Consider the following 16,943-nt stretch of genomic DNA (forward strand, 5'->3'; position numbering starts at 1 on the left):
TCACCTCACTATACGCACAACAGATACAAACGGAATTTACTTATTAGACTATTCTTTTTGAGAGAATATACCCACATTGACTGTTACTGGTATAGCACGTACATGTGCTAAACAACAGGTTGCGTCCAGGCGTGTGTTTTGGGTAGCTTGTTACATCACCTTCCACCGCGCACCTTTCATTGTTTTAAATAGTCGTCACATCCAATCAGTGTGACATGAGCATAAACAACACGGTCCTTCAACTGTTAATCACATTGTCAACATACTTGCACATGTTCGTGTTTGACACCGACATACCTACATGCATGGGTGACCCGTCAATACTGACGCTGAGTATTGTTATATTTTCTCTTGAGCTTCGCCCATTTTGAATCATCAAGCCTACTTCATTTTGTGAGAAGTCCACAATTTGCAAGTGTAAGAAAGAAGATATACTAGTTGTAAGCCATTTTAACATAACTGATTATGCTGATGGTAATAAATCAACGTTTTCTGTAACTTGTAAACTGGACAGTGGGCCCAAAATGGCCCTTATCCTACCTCGCCCTTTCAACGAGAAGCAATCATTAATTCAACGACACTCAGTATTTGAATGATAGAATAACCAGAGGAGATGCTCGAAAAGGAAACTCAGTTTACAGAAACAAACTGTGATATGTGATTAGAAATGTTTGATAATGAAACCGATAGAATGTGTTTTAATAGTGTTGTATACTGAGGATAAAATCTATTAACTCACTCCCAAACAAATTTTGAATATATGGTGAAACACTTCAAAAACGCAAAGTGGAATTTGGGTTGGTTGGTTTGTTTGTTTGTTGTTAAACACCGCACTCAGCAATATTCCAGCTTTATGTCGGCGGTCTGTATATAAGCAGACACTGGACCAGACAATCCAGTGATTAATATCATGACCATCGACTCACGCAATTGCTATCGATGACATGCATCAACCAAGTCAGCGAGCTTGACCACCCGATCCCGTTAGTCGCCTCTTACGACAAGCATAGTCGCCTTTTACGGCAAGCATGGGGTGCTGAAGATCTATTCTACCCCGGATCTTCACGGGGGGAGACAAGCATGGGTTGGTGAACAACTAGTCTACCCCGGATCTATCTATCTATGTATCTATTTATCTATCAGTCAATCAATCATACAATACCGGACAATAGAAACCGCCCAGCATTGAGAATCGTAAACACTTGGTGTGCAGGCCGTGTACCATGCGCGAGAAGCCGTAGTGTTTGTCATTCATGCACTATTTACAATACACTTCTAACTGTCTGTCTTGGCGTATTCCTAGTTCACTCTATTTGAACTTGTTCTTTATCTCATGACAAAGAACAGGTACACCCTAAATCATTGAGGTACGGTGGCTTTTGACAAATCTCAGTGTTAATGTTGGTTCCCACTTGTCGGGGCACCAGTGGCCCAGTGGTCTCAGGCGCGGCAATTCGCTGTGCAGAGTTGCGTCTCTTGAACACGCCAGAAACCTGTGATTGTGGGTTCGAATCCCGGTATTTTCTAGGTTTGTCAACATCGTTTTAAGTTTCACCAAAGGGTAAAGATCTGCCTCACTATAGGCATATAAAGCTGACAAGTCGTGATAACTAACTAACTGGAATATTGTTAAAAGAGCAGCGTTGAACCCAACTCCCTCCCTCACTCCAACTTGTGAAGTCTATTAATAGTTGACAATGTAATAACAACGTGACGAGTGACTAAGTGAATGTTTTTTTACACGACAAGCAGCAAATATCCAGTCACATCATCACGACCTGTAAATAGTCGACTTTGGGTCCGATAGCATGAGAAGCGATCCAACCCGATGACACACAATCAATCAGGCCACGTAAGTTAACCTTCCGAACCTCGTTTTAGTCAGCCCTTACCATAAGGTGAGGTGAAATGGGGTTTAACGTCGCGTCCAAGATTATTGCACTTATATAGCGACGTGCGTGCACGTGCGTGTGTGTGGCTGCTTGTACTAGACCGGACTGATGCCGATTTATAGTGCTAGCTCACTGATATACCATGCCGCAGTTTAACATGAATACCCCACTCAGACACAGTATACTGACTCCGAGCCGACCAGTCCTTGTTTTAGCCCCTTAATGCCGAGCGCCAGACAGGGTAACAACAAGTACCATCTTTTAACGTCTTTTGGTATGACGCGGCTGGGGATCGAAATCCAGACCTTACGCTCGACGGGCGGACGCTCTACCACTAGACCACGGAGGCGGTCCCTTACCATAAGCATAGGTACTGGGGACCGACTTCAGTAAATAGTAATATTGCTGAGAGCACCGTTGAACAACAAACAAACAAGAACTAAAGTAGTTTATGGAACTACAATAACACGTTGATAATTTTTTTTAGAAAAAATAGAAGTGAGTTGGTTTAATTGTATCCGTATTAAAACACGGCATGTTAGGTTAATGTGAGAGGGAAGTCCGAAGTGATACAGGTCTCAGACGTTTACCACTTTAGTGAAACCAACGAGCATGGATATGGTGCTGACAAACCTCCAAGCATAATGGTCGCGAACCAGGATTTTAACCCACGATCATAGGTTTCTGGCATGCCTAAACTCTTCACAGCAAATTCCAAGAATTGTTTCCTGAAACATGAAATGATCGTACTTGTTTTATAACAGAAAGCAAATGCGGACTGCTTATGTTGATGATTGAGGCAGTGTTCACAAATGTCCCGTTTCTAGGATTGATATTCAAGAGGAATGCCATTTGTATTCATATACCATCCAATAATAATTTATTCATAATTGAATACTATACCAATTGTCGTAACACAAACAAGTCGTCCATGAATGAAGCATATTCATTGAAATTTTGTTTGTTGTTTCAACGCCGCTCCAATCGATACTCAGCTGTGTGATGACGGAATGTAAATAATCTTGACCAGACAATCCAGTGATTGATATCATGAGCATCGATCCACGTAATTGGGATCGAACCCACTTCAGCGAGCCCGACCTCTCAGTCCCGTTAGTCGCCTCATACGTCAAGGGAAAGTCTTCCGCCCGTATCCAAAAGATATATATGTATGCATTGCCGCTCGATCCTTTTAGTTATATATATTTTTGAGGGGGGATACGGGCGGAAGTCTTACCAAAAAACAATAGTTAGAAATGCTGGTTCTCAGAACTAACTGTATACTTTACAAAACAAAATGGATTTCTGTCACAATAATATTGACTCTGAAAACAGTAAAGGACGGTGCAGACTTTTCCAAACATGACCATATCGGTACTAAACCGCGCTAAGCATATCTAACTGGTTCTCCGTAGAAACAACATACGGTCTGTATTTGATAACAAAGATGCAACCATGGACGCCCGGTAAAGGTTTCCTGCGAGGAATTACCAGGAGACGTTTTAATCACATATCAGTTATTATCAGTTTGACGACCACTCTACCAAAACACAATCTAAACATGCGTTAATTGTGTTTATGCTGGTGAGTAGGTCCAACAGACTTCAGAATCCCATCCGTTGTGGGTTGAAGAGCCGTCATCGAAATACACGTGCAGCACAGAGGGTAGCGGGAGCCACACACCCCGCTTTGATGACGAATGCAAATTATAAGGGATTTAAATGGAAGTATCGTGCAAATCCTTGGCTCTGTAAAAGCAGATTCCAAAGTCACAGGTATGCGTTTGGAAAACAAATATTCACTGATAAGAGCAGACTGATCTTTCGTCTTTTGGGGTCGTGTGTCAGTTTTACAGTTACCATTGTCCAGTGTGGAATCTTTTGTCTGTCCACTCTCCGTGGTCCATTTTCAAGCATCCCGTGGCGAAGAAAGCACCCTCTCAAACAAACCCCACGTGCGGCCCGTTCAATTCATGCCAGTCAATAATATCTCGAGGTTCATGAGATTAGGGTCGGCCGTGCGTGGCCAACCGACATTCGTTGGCCCGCTGCACGAGGATAACGGTCTATGCACGTGCAAACAATGTTCTGTCCGATCGGGTCAGTGCTTTCGTATAGTGAGCGACCAGAGAGCTTGTTCGCACCGCTTGTCGATTGGATTTACCTGTTAAAAAATCAACTCATATTTATCTGTTTTGCATTAGGTACTCTTGTACAAACCTAAGCAGATTTGTTACAATTATCGGGATAAGTCCGTACAAAGGAAAGGCAATTAATCACCATCATCTAGGAGGAGGTATGCCGCACTAAATTATAACTTTACTGACTAATTGACAATATTCCCGCAGTGAAACCTTATGTGCTTTAAACCAGTCAAATGAAACCACAGGCTCGCTCGGACTATGTGCATCAGGTAATCGATTTATAATGCAGTCTCGTCGTAGTAAGAACAATACATTCAGATCAGGTGTTAGGTCTGAATATACTGCTACCAACCTTGTCATCGCCATCAAAGCAAATATATATTTTTGGCCTTGATTCTTAGTCCTGAAACGGTTGGTTGGTTTGTTGTTTAACACCGCACTCAGCAATATTCCAGCTATACGACGGCGGTCTGTAAATAATCGAGTCTGGACCAGACAATCCAGTGATTGATATCATAAGCATCGATCCACGCAATCTGGATCAATGACATGCATCAACCAAGTCAGCGAGTGTGACCAACCGATCCCGTCAGTCGCCTCTTACGACAAGCATAGTCGCCTTTTACGGCAAGCATGGGTTGCTGAAGACCTATTCTACCCCGGATCTTCACGGGTCTCCTGAAACAGAGATATTCACTTCAAGCGAGTCGTCGCTAGGGACTCGCAGTTGAAATGCCCTTTCAGTACTTAAGTCCCATTCTCTGTTATGGCTGAAAGATCAAAGGAAATATGATCAAGTATATTTTAACTGAACATCAGCATGGTGATGGCGTGGAGTGAGCTTTTAGCAATATTCAAGCAATATCACGTTTGGGGATATCGGAAATGCGCTTCACGCATTTTACCCATGTCAGGAATTGAACCCTTCAACTGGCGTTTAGCTTGACAAGCGAACGCTTTAATCACAAGGCTACACCGCCCGGTGATAAAGACGGAACCCTCTACTTATATTTAGTCTCTGGAAATATATAATTTTGATAGGAGCAGGCAAAGGAGCCCCAGTGAGATCCTGGGGGAAAATCTAGACTTGCTGTACTTAGTGCCATAGCATTACAGTAAGGGCTGGGCAAAAGGGGACATATCACAGTTCAGGGACTGCGAGACAGATGAATTAAGCCCGTGAAGATCAGGGATAGAATAGTTTTTCACCAACCCGTGCTTGTCGTAAGAAGCGATAAACGCGATCGGGTGGTCAGGCGCGCCCACCCGGTTGCTGCATGTCATCGTATTCCAAAAGCGTTGATCGATGCTCATGATGTCAATCACTGGAGTGATATATAGGGCATCCAGCTACGTAGGTTTACCTTGACAATAGGTTTGATGATAGGTGTACACAATTAAAAGCTTCAATTAGGGCTTCTACTGGTCACGACCCATTAAGATCCGGGGTAGAATAGGTCTTCAGCAACCCATGCTTGCCGTAAAAGGCGACTATGGTTGTCGTAAGAGGCGACTAACAGGATCGGTAGTCAGACCCACTGACTTGGTTCACGTTGATACATGTCATCGCATCCCAATTGCGTGAGTCGATGTCAATCACTGGATTGTCTGGTCCAGATTCAATTATTTACAGACCGCTGTCATATAAAACTTGTGTTCACATCAAGGCATATACCAACGTAGCTTGGTGACCTTTATATTTGTATATAGGCCTTCTATTTGTGGTCACATCAAACCTATTGTCAAGGCATACCAACGTAGCCTGTTCACAGCTCACATTGCCTCCACAGTGTATTTATTATCCAAAACTGGCTCCAACAGTTATCGCTTGGGTGAGCTATATCTGTATTTATCACTATGGAGAGCTATAGCATCACTTATGGCTCTGCTACTGAAGCTGTTAGCAGTACTTTTGTACACTTAAGCCACTTCTTATTACGTACTGCCTACAAACTGAAAAAGCTGGGAGAATGATGTTGGATGATAAATAAAATCTCACCCTTGTGTCTTTTGATATCAAATACATCAACACTCGTTGATAAAAGTGTAGTTTTTCCACTTTTATCAACTTGTATTGATAAATTTGATATCAATATACACTCAGGTGAGATTCTCTATATCTTACACCGGGTGGATGAATTACCCCAGACATTTCTCACTGACTCCTCTGAAGAACGCAAAAAGCAAGACAGAATATGAATTTGTTTTAATTTTGATTTGAAAGAATATGATAAAATCTATCGAAAGACTTTTGAGAACAACTACAGTCAAACTGAACACCAATACAATATTAAACTTATAAAAGGAGATACGCTGTCACTGATTAATGTTTTCCTATAATTGTGATATGATTAATTAGAACATTATCATAGTTACTGTCTCCTTTGATTATATTTTTAAACAAATGACAACATCAGGTTTTCGATTTTCTTTGCAATGACGCGACTACATAAAAAGTTGTTACCTTGTCTCGTTTTTAATGATTACCTGCCATCCATGACCTCAGTGAACGATTATATATCACCTGAAATTTGAAACTTAGATACCAAGAAATCAATACACGCCCATACGGTATTAATATTATTTATGTTACGGACAATATATATTGATAGCACCCGCCTTGAGAATACTTATTGTTCCAATGTTTGTTTGTTTATTTATTTATTTAATATTTATTTACATATTTTTTTTTGCTGATCGGGTATACAGAGAGTAAACGTATGACAAGTTATGCTTATTTTCAACAAAAGCATCCTGACAACGCATTAATGTATAACCACATTTATATGAAGCACCGGCTGACCATGGTTTGGACATGAATCTTGTGCCTTAAGTCTCTTCTTCATTATCAGGCCGACTTCAAACCTAGTAGAGCTTTGCCAGCGCTTACGAAAAACGCTATTCCATTTCCGACCAAATTAGATTTATTACTGTCAATTAGGTTCATAGCAGGGCAACAATCACGGGAAAATCTCAGGGATCAGGCAGTGAAATTCCCTTGGAACTTTGTGCGACTTCTTCGTTTAATTTATGGCACTACTTTTACAAAAACCTCGACCGACGTGCAGCATTTTCAAAAACAGAACTACCTAATTTGTCTCTTGGGACTACTTTGTTTCGCGGCAATAGCACGATGAGATTGTTGGCGATAAGGCGTGTGATCTTAGATGGGCTGATCGGTAGTTAAACAAAGTAGTCCCATTCGTGTCAAGCTCCCAACACCACTGTCATCTCATTAAATAGAACCAGAAGACCCAAAATATGCTTTGGGATCCAACAGCGATCGCATGAATCAGGCAGGTCATAGTACCAATGTATCACGTGGTATATCAGGAAAGAATTAATGGGATAGTTTCGACTAACTTGATATTACTTTTAAATCAGGATTGTTTAGGTTCCGACAAAAGCTTCCTTTTTTCGTCTCAATGTTTGATATCCCTAAAGCCATGTTTGTGTGATTTTTCTTCTATCCGTACGGAAATTGTCGACAGCTTCCGGAGTTTACCGACTCCAGGGTCCCGTTCCACAAAACGATCTTAGCACTACGACAATCGTAAGCCAGTGTTAAAGTATAGGAGTTACGATCATCTTAGGGCTAAGATCGTTTTGTGGAACGGGGCCCTGTTCACGTTTTCATAGTTTGCACGACCCATTTGCTAGACACGGATATTGTATGCAAGTGGTATATCTCGTGTGTGAAAATGTAGTTTCAGTGTGTAATGGAAAATGCAAACAACTTCTTCTCCTTTGACAGCCTGGGCAGTTATCCAGGACACATATCTGATAGAGTTTGAGGGTCGGTAAAATTCGGTAAACTTCGGTAAACTTCGGTAAAATAGGTTTAAGAACCTACCTCTGTTAAATCACAGCTAGGATCTATTTATACAGTTACCGTGTGTTGTTTTACGCTGCTTGTCGTACCCGACGGCGTAGGAAGTTGATCGTGCTATCCACGACATGGTTGCTTGGCCCACATCGAGTTTTTAACCGTAATAGGTCTGACTGCGAAAATCCAAAATACAAGCACGTCCAAATACTTATTTAATTCGTTTCACAAACTGACACAGTTAGGTGAATAGTTGACTTGCTTTTGCATGTGTTTGTGACGGGTGCCACGGGTGGGACAGGATACACTCACCTTTTCTACACCTGGTATTAGCACTATTAGAAAGTGATTCATAATCACATGTTCATAATATAGTCGGAATCTGCTTCTAGAGACTTCCTATGACTATGGAAAGGGTTTTGTCGCTCATACATTAGTTTATGTGATTAGATACTGTATTTGAAAATAGAGTACAGAGTGAAATAACACTTCTAGCAAAACAACTTTCAATGACTTCGTAGTTTTCAGAGAAAGAACATGAAGATAATAAAAATGCTTAAATATAGAACATATGTGTTTTCTTGTCAAATAACATGCGTGCGACACCTCGCCTTGTGATCAAATGGCTGACTTCCTGGTCTATTTTGATAACGTGCGTCGACTATTTCTGTCGCAAGAGGCGACTAACGGGATCAGGTGGTCAGGGTCGCTGACTTGGTTGATGCATGTCATCGTATCCCAATTGAGTGGATCGATGCTCATAATGTCAATCACTGGATTGTCTGGTCCAGACTCGAATATTTACAGACCGCCGACATAAAGCTGAGTGCGGCGTTAAACAACAAACAAATTACAACGTGACAAGTCACTCGGTAAGATAAACATATACTTTACAAATGTCCTCTACTTAGTATTATAGTTTGTTTGTTTGTTTGTTTGTTTGTTTGTTTGTTTGTTTGTTTGATGTTAAAGCCGCACTCAGCCATATTCCAGCTAAATGACGTCAATTCACTGCGCAGAGTTGCGTCCCTTGGGCACATCAGAAACTTGTGATCATGGGTTCAAATATCGGCGCTAGGCTTGCCAGCACTAGAGTGGTGAACAACCTGCATCACTTCGGGCCTCATTAAGCTGACATGCCGTCTATAACTGTTCAAAGCAGCGTTAACCCCAACTCACTCACTCACTATATAGTAATTTGTATTTATAACACGATGATTAACTCTACTGCCTAGGGTTCAATTGTTTGATAGGCATTACTTAGAAGTTGACGGATGACAATATAGACACAATTTTTATGGATAACAACTTCTTTAATACTTGCCTAGGGGTTATCAAGTTAGTTTTATTGAAACCAGTTCATGACTGCGAATGTTGGTTGGTACTAGCGTATGGCATGGGTGTATGGGTGTTTTTTAAAAGTATATAATTTCTTACAGAAAATACAGAAACAAAATTTGGCCGCGTATGGTTGTCTTGAAGAATTTACAGGAAACAATATCTTATTTCAAACAAAAATGCCAACTCACCCAAATAATTATCATAATCCATTAAAGGCGACATAACGCTTGGCGTAATCCACGGGGCAAATGCATCCACGTAACTATCAAATTATACAGTGAGTGAGTGAACTGGGTTTAACGCCGCTTTGAATTGTATTCCAGCTAGATCATGGCGTGTCAGAAGCCCGAAGTGATGCAGGTCTCAGAAGTTTACCATTTTGGTGAAACCCACGACCACGGGTATGGTGCTGTCAAACCTAAAAACATAATCGGGGCGAACCGGGATTCGAACCCACGATCATAGATTTCTGGCATGCCCAAGGGACGCAACTCTGCGCAGCGGCTTCTGGCGCATAGCCGACTGGGCCACCCGTACCCCAATTTAGCTGTGCAGAAGGGTTGCCTTAACAAATATGATATAACTCCAACATATAATGCTAAAATATATTCTTATCTGAATTAATGTCACGCCTAACGTGCACATATGAACAGTTTTGACATAGCATGCTTCAAAACGGTACAAAAACATCATTATATTCAATTACCTTTGAAACAATTGTATATCTGTCAACAAATTTAAAGTGGCCCTAGCTCAATTTCGATGTTTTTCACATCACATTGCATATTGAGACTGGTAGAAATGTTAATATGCCGCCTCCTTGGGCTGACTGTTAGAGCGTCTGCCCGGAGAGCGGAAGGTCATGGGTTCGATCCTCGGCCTCGTCATACCACAAGACATGAAATGATGGTTCTTGTTGTTACCCTGCCTGGTGTTCGGCATTAAAGGGGCTAAAACAAGGACTGGTCGGCTGGAAGTGAGTTTCTATATCTGAGTGGGGTATTCATGTTAAACTATGGCATGGTATCTCAGTGGGCTACCGCTATAAAATCGGCATTATTTCGGACGAGCATAAGCAGACACACAGACACAGACACCGACACAGACACACAGACACACACATGCACAATAATATTGAACGCGCCGTTAAACCAAATTTTACCTCACCTGATATACCACAAAGAAATCAATTATGTTGCTGTTATTATTCATCGTCACTATATGCATAAGGAATATCACTTCCTACAAGTTAGCTCTGCCTACAAACAGTAACTTACAAAATATACACAAGAAAGTTGAAGCGACCACAAGAAGCGGTATTCAAAATATATTCAAGTGTATTCAAAATCTAGCCTTGTACATTTATCACGCTCTGCTCCTACGTAAAACAATTCTAAGGATATAGTGTCATAAATCCTTGTCAACGCGTTCTAATAAACATGTTGTATGTATTCTGCACGTCATATCATCAAAGTAAACATGCGCCGTGGGCCGACATTTACCGAAATAGAGAGAACCATTTAAGATACTCGTTCGTCCATGTCCGTGTAATAATAGAAAACACCTACGCGGAGACACAGACAATCGACGCATCAGGTGCGAAAATCATTAGTCTGATATTCGTAACCGATACACACCTGCCTATCAAACTGTGAAATAAAATGGTTGAACAAGAAGATACCGGCAGCTGGGAATGTTCCTTTCACAGTGCCGACATTTCAACGGCATGCAACAAACACCATCTTGACATAATTTTAATCATGTTTGTTTGTTGTTTAACGCTGCACTATTAATCGCCAGTTTGACAGTGCCTACAGTGAAGTGATCTTTAACCACAACCGTCCCCTACCTTTGAAAGAAGCAGTCGGCCAACATTTACCGAAATATAGAGAATCATTTAAAATACTCGATCGTACCTTTAAAAGAAGCAGATTTGGTTGAAGGCATGGTTTGTTTGTTTGTTTGTTTGTTTTTAGTCTTAAATGACTATCTATCTTTGAATGACACACGCATACACATAACTTTTGTAATAAGATACGGAATTCTAAAGAGACAGGGAAATGAAGAAAGGGATTCCTCCTGACTGTTATTACGCTCTTAGCGCCTAACTTTGCGTATGGGAATGCATGATGTTTGTTGTTGTGTGTTGTTGTTTAACTCCGCACTCAGCAATATTCCAGCTATATGACGGCGGTCTGTAAATAATCGAGTCTGGACCACACAATCCAGTGGTTGACATCATAAGCATCGATCCACACAATTGGGATACCATGACATGCATCAACCAAGACAGCGAGCGTGACCACCCGATCCTGTTAGTCGCCTCTTACGACAAGCAGTCGCCCAGCAAGCATGGGTTGCGGAAGACCTATTCTACCCGGGGTCTTCACGGGTCATATATAAATGCAATGAACACAAGCAATACAGCAATAATGCAATGTCAAAACAAAGTACTAAATGCTCATCTTGGCCATGGAAAGTTCACAGAAACAAACAAAAAAGATTTGTTTTTTGGTGATTAAATACAATTTTCAACTACCAGGTTTACAATGAAATATAGCCATAAGAATTTCAGGTCAGTGTTTTGCTCAATAAACGTCTTGGTCGAAAGTATAATATATCGAGAGTAACGATTTCCGTTATGAGAGACGAATTTGGGAAACTGTCGTCTTTTCACAAATAAATTAGTTGTGTCCTGAGGGAAAGTGAAGTGTAAAAAAATCATAACGTATTTTTAGAGAAATATTTTGCATATGCTCTTTGATTCATTCACTGTATATATCCTGTGATTGAAAAATATAAGACAATGCATGGTGTATATGTACATGTGGTATATGAATATATTGTCATTATTTGTTTATAATAAGCCAACACTCATGTGACATGTAATGAATGGCTTTGTATGTGTAACACATAGCTGCCAATAGTTCAAGGACCTCTGATAAAGAAACGAAATGTCTTTGATAATTGTAAAAAATAGATTATTATGAGATCATCTCAGTGCTACCTTAAATGTACTCGTTGTTTGGCGAGTATTGGTGTTCTATCGTCAGTTATCATTAGAAATTATTTGTCTTAGGCGCCGCATGTCGCTGTGCACAGTTGCATCCCTTAGGCTTGCCAGAAACGAATGATCGTGGGTTCGAGTCCAAAAGTCGTCCTGAGTGTGTTCCTAGGTTGGTCAACACCGTACCCGTGCATTACTTTGAGCTTTCATCCCATATGAAAATGACGCGATATAAGTCTTCCCTAAGGAGACGTGGATTAACAAATGAAGAAGCTTCAAATTGTGCTTTTGGGCGCCATGAAAAACAAATGGAAGTGTGATTGACATGGAAATCATGAGCATCGACCTTCACATGGGATACGAAGACATGCATCAACCAAGTCAGCGAGCCTGACCACCCGATCCTGTTAGTCTCCTCTTACGACAAGCATGGGTTGCTAAAGGCCAGTTCTAACCAGGATCTCCACTAGGCTATCGAACCAATGCGAACAAACCTTTTTAGCGAACACCTGGTGTCATCACTGATTTTTGTGATCCATTCATATAATTTTCTATTTCGTCAGATAATTATCTGGCGTTGACGTTTTATATTTAATGAACTTGTACCTTTTTGTTAAATCTGTTGTTTTAGTTCTTAGATCGTAATCCACAAGTTACATTACATTGTTACATGCCCCGTGTGGAAATCTATAAGTGGATAATGTAGAACGCGTTGGTTGATACGTTAATTTGTTTTATAACAATGATTGGTATTTCTTTGCTCTACTTCTCTGAAGGTATGCATGATCTTGATGTATATGCATAATCTTGTTATATACCAACATACCATGATTTGTTGGCTTTGGTTTTCAAGTGTTTAGGTTTAGACGCGGAGGTAGTCCTTTTTGATCCACTGGAAATCTCATTTTTTAGGTTACGGAAAACTGTTTAATTATCGTATGACAATTATCAGGCAACTAGCCTCTTTACTATCTTACCCTTGCAAGATTTAGACTTCTGGCATATTTTCAGTACACAATAATTCCTAAAATAGGGAGAAGGGCAGATTTTATAACTTGAAAATCTTACTTTGATCCAAGATGATATATTACCCTATGTTTGTATTGTCTTCATCTCCATCTCCTGAGGAAATCTGCCCATGTCTGAGACTTTTGCTCATCTTTTAATATCTAAAAACAGCTTCCTGAAAACTCCTGAATTTATCCTTTTCTAAAATATTAGCTATACGTATAACATTTAGTATAAGGTCCAGTACATGTAATTGTTGAAATGAACTAGGTCTTGACCCCATCGTATGAAGACATCTGATAACTTCTGGAAGTTTTGCGATTTTTTACACGATGCAGATCTCTTTGGTCCAGAATTGGCCCTTATGTCTTATTCTTCATGAAAGAGTCTAAAATGGCTCTCTTATGTGTGACTAGTTGGTAATACACAGGTTAATGTAGATTGGAGCTATCGGAAGAAGAACGTTGTGGACAGACATCACTCGGCGACATGTAAATATGGGAATCAAACACAGTTTGATCACGACCGGCATATATACTGTGCTAAATCCTACCTAATGGAAAATTTACACGCAACGACAAATCGTATACGACAAAACGACATTCAAAATTTCTGGATAATAAAGGAAATAGCTAACCCTTGGAGACACATTATTATTATGAAATAGATCGTATCTAGAAGCTTCAAATGTTTTCTCTGATAATACTTACGACTCTTACATGGGGTGTTGAAATGTATGTTGGGATAGGTTCAAACAAGGCTTGTCTTGAACATGTAATGTGCCTGTTTCGTCACTTCGAGCAGTATTCCAGTAAGATCACGGCGCGGGTGACGGTACAAATGGGCTTCAACCAGTGTACTCATGTGGGGATTCAAACCCGGGCCTTGTGCCTGACATGAACAACATTGCTAGAAATGAACAAATATTTCAGTTTCGTGACTTAAATGTTATAGAAGATGGAAGATAAATGCGTCTCTAAAGTACGAAAAGCGACGAAACCCTCTCCATATTCATAAGAAATCTCTGCTAAAAACAGTCGATTGTACAAATCCGACTATATCAGGGTCATGTGTTTATGAATCACTATCAAATAGTGATGACACCAGGTGTTCGCGAAAAGGAATGGAAAATGTATACTTCATATAACCAAATGCATTTAAATTAGAATCGCCAAAGAAAAAGCCTTTCAAACTGATTGTAAGACCTTAAAATGTATGTTCCTGTACATTCATCCTTAACATGATTTATGTGTAGGAAAGTGGGTTCTACTTACAGTGTTTTCTATTATACCCCATACACATACTCGATGCATTTGGGTGCGTCCTCCTATCACACTGAAACATCAACCCTTCAGATATGAATCTGAAACTGAAAAATCTTTGGTTGAAATTTAAAACTTTTCTCAACTTATATTTATCATGCAAGTTATTATCCCATTAACACAACATCCATCTAACCAGATGATGTTCATTGTACCAAAGAATATACATATCTAGCACAAAGAAATATAACTTGCCACTGGAGGCATTTACCAGAATATTAGTAGATATTTGCAAAGTTGAGAGATATATAGCAATATGAAGAAGAGCACAGTGTCTCAATTTGATAGAAAGTAGAATAAAGGCGACAAAAACATTTCCATAATCAAAAGAAATATTTAATTAAATCGGAGTCCATTGAACGATTCTGACAATAGTGTGTTATTGAATCACTATCAAAAAGTAGCGATACATTGTTGGCGAAAAGATGACTGCCCCAACGAAAGCACCAATCACAGCCATTAATCGCAGTGCTGTTAACGAATAATCAGTTTGTAATTTTCACAGGCTGATTTAAGGGTGACGTTGTCTCATTCGTGTATTCACTTTCATGTATACCTCGGCATGGAACTGTACAGCACTCCTATCACAAGTCTCAACTTGCATTACCTACTGAACGCAAAACAATCACAAGAGATCACAGTAACATCCTTCTGGTGCCTCATCCTGAGAACCAATAATCTTCGAGAATACAGAGCTAAAGTTCATTAACATCCTACCATCAAATGTAACAATGTCACAATGTTTTTTTTCAAACCGTAGTGTGTTAAGTGCCCTAACAGTATTGCAACATGTACGTATTTTTACAATCCACCATATCCAACTTGGCTGCTGCTGCAATCGTTAACGTCCAAATGCCACCATCATTTACTGAAACATAGAACCACAGTGTTTATTTCAGAATGCAATGCAACTGCAGGCGCTAGACACAAATCGATGAAACGTTCCTTTAGAAACAGCGCGTCACATTATCAAGTTATTGAGAAAAGCAGGTCTCGTTGTTTTACTCTTCATAGGAAAAAAAATAAAGGTGTGAGGAAGAGGTGGGGGACAGGTAACCTTTGGAAACGTCCTCGTGACGGTGGGTTTTCTTACATCATCCTCAAAGTAAACAAAAGCTTAATTTAAAAAATACAAACCGCCAATCGTCGCAAATAAAAGCGACAAAACACCTTCATAAAACATGTTATTTTCCACACTGAAAAACGTTCCCGTTAGAAGGGAATATATCACAGAAAAATATTTATAGATAAAAATTGAACAAAGCATAAAATTCCATGTTTCATATTTGTTGACGGGTACTATTTCATGAAAACGATATCATTGTACACATTCTTGATTTGGGCAGAGTTATATGTTACCAAGGGGGGATATATATTAATTCATGGCCAACAACCATAATTTAATCATGGTAATCAAACCTTTCATTAATCGACAGCGGCAAAGTATATACATCAGACGCCCATAAATAACCACAGCTGAGAAGAACAACATATCAATAGGCCATCAATCACTTATTTAAATCAGTGGATGCAAATAAGAATGATAAACCATGTTTAGATTCACAAATGTGTTGAAATTCTATGTCATCGAGTAACAGATCTGCAACGGTTAAATATCCTTTCACAACAAACTTTTTATTAAACATATATAGAGATATTCAAAATGAAGGTTACATAATAGACAGGGATTGCAACAGAGTAACGATGTGACTTTGCAGGGTGTTTAATTTTAAACATGTGAAAAGGTCCGTATGAATGAAACCAAATAACATAATCAGTACTAATGTTAATCAGAATTGTCGAATCAGTGTTCTCATTACCCACGTCCGTGAATAAATACCATCTGATTCCGTGACCACGGAGAAAACCTATTACCGCCGACTGTTATCCGAATCCATACTTGCTGGTTCCGATTTACGTACTATATAACACAAAGCAACTTAGGAAGACATTTTAAGCATATGCTTTATTTGAATATTTTCTCACATCAATACCAGTAAAAAGACAATGGGAAATATGATCTCGACATCATGTCCTTATTAATCTGATGTCGTATTACATTTCTTATAGATACTCGTGATAATTACAACAAAATTCAACTCATTTATGTTGGTGGAAATTAAAAAAAATCAAGGCAGGGCGTATTCACCATGAAAGAGGGAAACGAAGAGGTAAGATCAGTGTACCAGACTGGGAAGCACAACACCGGTTGATTGATATTCCGAAGGTTATTCGAAGAGGTCTTATTGTCGTTACATATATATGTGTATTAAAATAATTATGTTCATTGTCTAACCCTCAGTTGATTCATTAGCATATAATGATATACTGTAAACACAGAAAATATTATATATGCAACACATTCGATCAGTTTGTATAGGTAATACATGTGTAAAAACGCGTT

This window comes from Haliotis cracherodii, unplaced genomic scaffold, assembly GCF_022045235.1.
Source record: "Haliotis cracherodii isolate W230 unplaced genomic scaffold, xgHalCrac1.p SCAF_1, whole genome shotgun sequence".
NCBI lineage: Eukaryota > Metazoa > Mollusca > Gastropoda > Lepetellida > Haliotidae > Haliotis > Haliotis cracherodii.